Source organism: Ailuropoda melanoleuca, chromosome 12 (genome assembly GCF_002007445.2).
Source record: "Ailuropoda melanoleuca isolate Jingjing chromosome 12, ASM200744v2, whole genome shotgun sequence".
Taxonomy (NCBI): Eukaryota; Metazoa; Chordata; class Mammalia; order Carnivora; family Ursidae; genus Ailuropoda; species Ailuropoda melanoleuca.
The window spans coordinates 17,020,190-17,028,262 of NC_048229.1; positions in this window are offsets into that span (position 1 = coordinate 17,020,190).

Here is an 8,073-nt window from a genome sequence, read left to right on the forward strand (position 1 = left end):
GCCCGAGGCTCGGCGGGCCAGTCACGTCCCCCCCGCGCGCCCAGCACGCACGCCTCCGCCCGCGCGCCCGGCCCCTCGGGCCTGGAAACCCGGGCCGCGCTCTACCGGGAGCGCTTCAGCCCCTGGAAGCTCGCCCCGCGGCGCAGGCGGGGATACCGAGGCCCGGCGACTGAGCAGGCAGGGCGGCGCAAGAGCCAGGGAATAAAAAGCCAGACCGCAGTCTGCAGAAATTCATTCATTAATTCATTAGTGAAATATTGAGCACCTACTAAGTGTCAGGTGCGGGACAGTCAACAGTGCGCCAGATAGAAATGGGCCTAGCCTCAGGGATTTTACAGGCGTGAATTAAATTGCCGGGCACGTTTAAAAGTTATTTTGCTACTGTTTTTTTTTTTTTTTTAGATTTTATTTATTAATTTGACAGAGAGAGACAGACAGCGAGAGAGGGAACACAAGCAGGGGGAGTGGGAGAGGAAGAAGCAGGCTCTTAGCGGAGGAGCCTGATGCGGGGCTCGATCCGAGGCATCCAGGATTACGCCCTGAGCCGAAGGCAGACGCTTACCGATTGCGCCACCCAGGCGCCCCTATTTTGCTACTATTTTTATATGAATTCTATGTGTCCATGAACCCGGCCAACTCCTTGGGAAGTCAGGGAAGGCTTCTCTGAGAAAGGGACATTTGCTCTGAGGCCTGACCAAAGAGCAGGATTAACGGGTGAAGAGAGGGCAGGCAGCCCTGGGACTTGAGGGGGAACACGGCCCGCACAAAGGCCGGGAAACTGGAAGAAGGTTGTCCACGAGAGGCCAGGGCCTAGTGGAGGAAGCAAGAAAAGAGTGGCTCGTCGAGGTGCGCTCTAGAAAGCTCTATGCTGCTGGGTTCAGAATGTGTGGCAGAGGGTTTAGGGGAGACCAGGGAAGGGGCTGCTGCTGCCCTCTTGGGAAGATGTGACAAGTACGGGATGGAGAGGTGGAGTGCTACACCAGTCAGGTGGTACTGGCTTGACTCAGTGATAGGAAGCTTCTCTCTGATTTCCAAAAAGTCCTCCTCATCTGTCTCAGTATGCACACGGCACAAGCACCCACAAATGGCATGGCCCAATCCTGCATTTCAGCAAAGGGCTCCACCTGCCAGTTCATTGGCCAACCAGAAACCCAGGCAGCCTTCTGGATCCCTTCCCCAGATCCAGGGGCTGGGACCTCCTGCTTACTCCTGGGATCTGGCTCTCAGCACCATTCATATTAAAGGTGGTTCTCAGTGGGGGCGTTTCAGCCCCTACGAAGCTGCTTTTTTTTTTTTTTTAATCGTAGGAATATTTTTGGTTGTCTTGCTGATGGGGACTGGAGAGCCACTGACATTTAGAGGGCAGGAGCCAGGAATACTAAATGTCCTGCCAATGCACTGGAGAGTCAATTCCCACCGACAGTTGCATCGGTGAGAAACCCATTCATAATTCTCTGAAACTAGAACCTAACTCCGTTTTAGATATCAACACAAAGTCTCTTTCACTGAATTTTCAGAAATGCAACTATGTTTAAGTAGAGGGACAAGTATCCTTGGAGAACTTTGTCTGGAGTTGTTCACCATTTGGGAAAAATATATGGATGCCAGCACCACTCCTAATATTAAAGTAGTTGACCCAGCAAGTCTGCACCTGTAGCTGTGATCTTGGCCAACAGGCGGTCATTTCTATTTAGTGCTTATTTAAAAATACCAAATATAAGACAAAACTGGGGACAAAATTCAGTTGAAGGATGAATATCTTATTCTCAAACCCAAACATATTCATTAAAAACAAGACACGAGTTTCTGAGACTTTCCCACATCCTCCAGGGAAGTTGTGCCCAAGTATTTACATACTGAAATCCATTTTTGCTAGGATTTACTTTTCTTGTATGTCTACATTACAGTCCGTGCATTGTGGATTTGGGGTTTTTATTTTTATTTATTTATTTTTTAAGATTTTATTTATGTATTAGACAGAGGTAGAGACAGCCAGCGAGAGAGGGAACACAAGCAGGGGGAGTGGGAGAGGAAGAAGCAGGCTCATAGCAGAGGAGCCTGATGTGGGGCTCGATCCCATAACACCGGGATCACGCCCTGTGCCAAAGGCAGACGCTTAACCGCTGTGCCACCCAGGCGCCCCGGATTTGGGGTTTTTAAACCACATGTGTAGGTCGACTTTATTACCTGTAAATTTTGTTCCCGGTTAGTAATCATTACAAACTATTTGTAAAAGGGATGGGGGGATTTAGGGTTGAGAGCCTTAGTCCAGCGTTTCTCAAATTCAAGTGTTTGAAAATCCCCTGGAGAAGACGGATTTCTAGGCCCCACCCTCTAGAGTTTCCGATGCACTGTTTTCAGTCAAGGCTGGAAATTTTGTATCTTTAACCATTCCCTGAGGAAACTGAAGATCCCGGTCTGGGGACTACAGTTTGAGAACCACTGCCTACACAAATGCCAAGTCATCCTTCTGCTCTTCCTTCTATTTCTTCCACTCCAATTTATCAAGAAATCTGTACCAAGATCCTGTCCTGTGGCATTGGAAGGCAGTAAACCCCCCTACCCCCACTTTTCCGGAGACTATCTACCTTTTGTCACTTCCTCCTCAAGCTGGGAGGGTGTCTTCCTTCCCACTACTAACTCCTGCCAGACACCACCTCTAAAAGCCCCTGGTCCAGGCTCAGGGTCCTTTCCAGGATCCCATAGCCCCCATCCTATCCTTGAAGACGAAGCACGTGTTATTGGGTGTCGTCATAGGTATCTCTGTCTTGTCACCTGGTCCCTAAGAAAAATCTCAGGGGCAGGGCTGGGACCAGGGTGAGGTGACAAAATTTAAGGGGACACCAAACCAAACCAAACACCCACAAAAAAGCCAAACCAAAAAACCCCACCTTGATAAGTAACCTGAGAAATATTTTCATGCCGCTTTTTAGGGCATCAAACTTAATGCCAAAAATCCATGATGAACAAAATATCCACATTTACTGATTTTTCCTTTTGCCTCCAGACTCCAGTAAGGCACAGGAAGACACATGTACTGATCCTGTCCTGCTTGGCTTCTGTCTTGATTTCCAATTGTGCTCACTCTAACCTCCTGTGCAAACAGCCTGTGGGCTTGACTCAGCCTTGGCCGTAAGAAGGATGGGGAAGGGAAAGGAGAAGTGAAAACTGTTTTCAGCTATTAAAAACAGCACTTTATTATTCGCTGTCTACTAAGTGTTATGCAAAATGCTTCGTGAGTATGCTGCAGACACAGTTTATTAAGATGTGAATGCTCCCACTGAGGCTCCAGGCTCACCTCCTCCAGGAAGCCTTCCCTGATGGAGGCTGGATTCCGTGCCCCTTCTCTGTGCTCCTATGGCCCCAGTATTCCTTCCTGGATTGGGCTGCTTTCTTTATTTCTTGTCACCACTGTTGTGATCCTTATTTCATGGATAAGGACATTGATGCAGAGAGTTGTCACGTCACACACCCAAGGTCACATAGCTAGGGAGTGGGGAAGCTGGTGTGGTGAAGTGGTGAAGATCATGTTTTCCACTTAAGAATTCAAAACAGAGGCTCTTCCAGAACTCTATGGACAGTTCTATTTTTATTTTTTTTTAAAGATTTTATTTATTTATTTGAGAGAGAGAGTAAGAAAGAGCACAAGTGCGGGCCCGGGGGGGGGGGCAGAGGCAGAGGGAGAAGCAGATTTCCTGGCGAGCAGGCCCCACCCCAGGACCTTGAGATCCTGACCTGAGCCAAAGGCAGATGCTTAACGACTGAGCCACCCAGGTGCCTGGATAGCTCCCGTTTTAGACCAAACTAATTTACAATTCCTTAACTATTCGGAATTGAAATTCAGAGGTAATAAAGCTTTGGTAGACTAAATAATGGCTCTCCAAGAATGTCTGTATCCCAATCCCTGGAACTTGTGAATATGTTACCTGACATGGTAAGAGGGATTTTGCAGGCATGATTAAATTAAGGGTGTTGAGATGGGGAGAGTATCCTGCATTATCCAGGCGGGCCCGATGTAATCCCAGGGGTCTTTATAAGAAGGAGGTAGCAGGATCAGAGTGAGCAGAAAGATTTAACAACAAAAGCAAGAGGTTGGGGTGATGCAAGCAAGACCCTGAGCCAAGGCCTCTAGAAGCAGAAAAAGGCAAGCGAATGGATTCTCTCCACTCATTGTCTCTGAAAGAACTCAGCCCTACTTGATTTTAGACTTCCGGCCTCCAGAACCACAAGAGAAAAAATTCCTGTTGTTTTAAGCCACTATGTTTCTGGTAATTGGTGATAGCAGTCATAGAAAATGAATATAAAAACCAACCTGCATATATACTGTAAGAAAAAAAATCATTATAATGTCATAATCCAATATATTCCAGTCCCTTCTTGGATATTATATTATTTTCTCATTTACTCGTTCATTCAACACACATTTATGGAGTGTCTCTGCTGTCCATAGGAATTTGGGGTCCATGAGTGAACGAAACAGTCACTGTGTTTGGAGGGCATAGCCAAACAACACATAAGCAAATATATTTGCTATAATATATGTCAGATATCTTGTGCTTAAATAAATACCGACAAAGCTCTTAGAATAAGTAGGTACAGATAAAGGTCAGATATAGGAAAGAGGGTGTCAAGGAGTGAAAAGGGTTTGAGAAAAAAACAAGGCAGACCACAGGGTGAAGGGTGATGGGGAGGACTATTTAGGCAAGTGGTCAGGGAAAGCTCTGGACAAGGTAACATTTGGGCCAAAGAAACACACAGCAATCCCACCAGGAAGGTAGAGAGCTGCTGGGATCTGCCTGGTTCAACCTGGCGTCCTGACTTGGGAGCTGTGGAGCTCCGGGTCAGTCACTTCCTTATTCCGAGGCTCCCCTTCCTCCTCTGTCAAATGGGACGAAGAATGACAGCACTTATTTATTTCAAGGGTTCATTGTGAGGATTGAACGTGACCAGGTGCATCAAAGGAACAGCCATCTGTCCTGCTCATTCATGTTACCTCGTGTAGTGGGTTGAACTGTGTCCTCCCCAGAAGACATCGAAGCCCTCACTCCCAGGACCTGTGTGTGTGGCCTGATTTGGAAATAGGGTCTGTGCAGATGATCAAATGCAGATGAGATCATTAGGGTGGGCTCTCGTCCGATGGGACTGTGTCCTTCTAGGAATTTGGACACAGAGGGAGACGCACAGGGAAATTGCTATGTTGGACTTAACGCTGCCACAAGCCAAGGAGCCCCCACGGTCACCAGCAAACCACCAGAAACTAGGAGAGGAACATGGAACAGATTCCCACAGCCCTCGGAAGGAGCCAACCCTGGCAAGAACCTCATTGCAGACTTCGGGCGTCCAGAGCCACGAGGCGACAGATTTCTGTTGTTTAAACCATGTAGCCCGCGGTACTTGTGACAGCAGCTCTAGGAAACCGATATACCTAATACTATCATTTCCTTGGGTGCAGAAACTGAGGCTTAGAGCAGAGCCGATATTGGAACCCAGGCCAACCAGCCCCCAGGGGCCATATGCAGGTTGTCAGCCTTTCTAGCCCAAGAGGGAACAGTTTGGATGCAGGGAATGGTGTTCTGAGACTGAAAGTCTCGGTCACTGGGCATGGTGTCCAGGGATGGAACTGGCCGTTGTGGGTATCCAGCACTGCTGGCCAAGGCCACTCTCTTAGCAGGTGATGGGCACCAGTGGCCAGGCAGCCCCGGAGCCCCATGTTCCTGGATGTTGGCTAAAGGCTCCCTTCCTCCACCTACCCCCTGCTTTAACCTGTGGCTTTTCCCTGCTAGGTGGGGAGGCTCTGCCTGCCTCCGGGCAGCCCCTCAGCTCTCCAGTGGGTCATCCATAGGCAACACACACTATATCTACGCTGACCCTTCCTGGGCCTTGGAACCTCAGCCTGTGAGCTGGACTGATTAAATGTTCCACGAGAGGGGATTTGTTAGGTAAATGTGGGCATATGCATATGATGGCCCTCCATATCCCCATCTCCTGGTACTCCTGCCTCTGTGGAGTGCTCTCTACAATGAATAGGTCCAACCTGTGCAATCACAGAGGTGACGGGGTGTGACTTCTGAGGAGAGCTCATACATGATACTGTGGCTTCCATCTTGCTGTCTCTTGGATTACTCCCTCTCAGGAAAGCCAGCTGCCATATCATGAGGACACACCCCAGCAGCCCTATGGAGAGTGGTCCTCATGGCAAGGAACTGAGGCCAACAGCCAACTGAGGCCAACCGAGGCCAACAACCAGCATCAACCTACCAGCCACATGACTGAACCACCTTGAAAGTGGCTCCTTCAGCCCCGTTCAAGCCCTCAGTGAGACTGGATCCATGGCCAACATCCTGGCTGGGCCTTGAGAGAGACACAACCAGAACCATCCGGCTAAGCTGCCCCCAGTTACCAGCCCCACAGAAAAAGTATGATAATACATGTTTGTTGTCTTAAGCTGCTAGAGTCTGAGGTAATTTGGTATACAGTAATAGAAAATGAATACAGTAACCATAAAAAATATGTCATAAAACAAAGCACTGCTGCAGAAAGATTTTTATAAAATATTAAGTGGGGGAGGGGGGAGTAGGTCACCATATAGTATATGACAGGACCCCAGTTTTGGAAGAAAAGTATGAACTGTTAGAAAGCTACGAAAGAACAAAAAAGGAGACATACATGGAGACATGGAGAAGCTTTCTTTAAAAAAAAAAAAAAGATTTTATTTTTAAGTAATTTCTATACCCAACGTGGGCCTCAAACACACAACCCTGAAATCAAGTGTCGCATGCTCCACTGACTGAGCCAGCCAGGCGCCCTGGAAAAGCTTTGTTTTTTGTTGGAAAGACTAATTATAGTAGGATTATCAGTCTCTCTATATTAAATTAAATGCAATTCCAATGAAAACCCCAACCTGATTTTTTGGGGTGTAAGGAGTCCTGAAAAGAGATAACAGAACAACCTAACATTTGTTGGGCCCCTGCTGCGCATTGCGTCCTCTGACAATCACTATTTCATTTTAATTCCACAGTAGGATGGGGCACCTGGGTGGCTCAGTTGGTTAAGCGTTTGAGGTCAGCTCAGGTCATGATCTCGGGGTCCTGGGATTGAGCCCCGCATCGGGCTCCCTGCTCGGTGGGGAGCCTGCTTCTCCCCCTCCCTCTGCCACTCTCTCTCTCTCTCAAATAAACAAATAAAATATTTAAAAATAAATAAATAAATGTTTTTTAAAAAAGCCCTCAGAGGTTCTTAAACATCTGTGCAAGCAATTTATAATAAGGGTCAGGGAGGGAAGGCGGAAAGCAAGGCTTCTACGTATGACATAATGGCAGAGACCATGAAGGAAAACAAAAAGATGAATAGATTTGACTGCAAAAAGTTTTAAAATCTTTGTATGACAAATGGGGGAAAATATTTGCAACAGAAGGGGAAAACCCATATATATTAAGGGAATTCTCACAAATGAGTAAGAAGAATAGCCAACCTGATTCAAGAGAAAAATGAGCTAAATACATACATACATGCATGCATACGCACTTTGTGAAGAAATCCAAAAGAGGGGGCGCCTGGGTGGCTCTTGGGGTGCCTGGATGGCTCAGCCGTTAAGCATCTGCCTTCGGCTCAGGTCATGATCCCAGGGTCCTGGGATCAAGCCCCGCATCGGGGTCCCTGCTCTGCAGGAAGCCTGCTTCTCCCTCTCACACTCCCCTTGCTTGTGTTCTTTCTCTCGCTGTCTCTCTCTGTCAAATAAATAAATAAAATCTTTAAAAAAAAACATCCAAAAGGATCCATCACCATATGAGAAGATTTGCAGTGTCACCAGCAGGGCTGGAACCAGGCTGAGGCCAGTGGTGGGGGCGGGGGGTTGGGCAAAACGTAGGCGGCTTTCACTCTTGGGACGGTGTAAGTACAAGGTGCATACCTCCTTAAATTTGTCAATTGAGAGATCGAGCCTTTCTGGAGGGATCAACATTTTAAACATGCAAATTCTTTGGCACAATGATTTCCTTTTTAGGAATTGAGTCTAAGGAAATAATTAGACGAGTGTGCCAAGAAACACGTTCAGGATATTTCTTTGTAACATCA